The sequence below is a fragment of the Penaeus monodon genome, chromosome 19 (genome assembly GCF_015228065.2).
Source record: "Penaeus monodon isolate SGIC_2016 chromosome 19, NSTDA_Pmon_1, whole genome shotgun sequence".
Classification (NCBI taxonomy): domain Eukaryota; kingdom Metazoa; phylum Arthropoda; class Malacostraca; order Decapoda; family Penaeidae; genus Penaeus; species Penaeus monodon.
In genome coordinates, this window is record NC_051404.1 from 44,104,821 (window position 1) to 44,105,528 (window position 708).

Here is a 708-nt window from a genome sequence, read left to right on the forward strand (position 1 = left end):
CGGAGACGACGCCGCCCCGCGAAGCATTTTTTGAACTGTAACAGGGGGTGGACTTGTGTTTTGCCCTGATTCCTTTTGTGAAACCGTTGACGTTGTTCTGATATTAGAACACCATCTTTTTGTTATTGTTGTATGTCATGATAATGGCTCGGGACGTTATTCTAAAGGACTTTAATGTTACTGGCAACCAGAACACACTGCTTCGGAACAGATTCTTATCTTCTTTATAGTGTTTTGTGGATTATTTCCAGCTTATTCAAGGATTAACTGCGTTTGTTCCTAGTGTGTGATTCCTAGCTTAAGAGATGGGAGGTCTCATTGTGAATAAAATAATGTGCGTTGTTTCACTTTTATCCATTCTATAAGGTTGTACCATAGTAGGATTTTCCCATGATGTACTGAATGTGTAAGTTTGGTTTTCTTGCTGGTAAGTGAGTAGAACATTGTGTGTTGTGGAAATTGCTTTTGTGAAGGAAAATTATTTGATTATGTGAAGTATTTGTTATTCATATTCCTTGGCTTTACTTCGTGTTTCAGGGTTTTAATTAGCATAAGTGTGTATGATCAATCTATTATAAATTATGTTTACATCTTGATTACTTTGATGTCCATAGTTATATTTGCTTGCAGGTTGGATCATAAATAAATGATTGTGCATGCAATACATGAGTCTCCATTGTCCTGTATCCCCGCAGTATTATAATTACA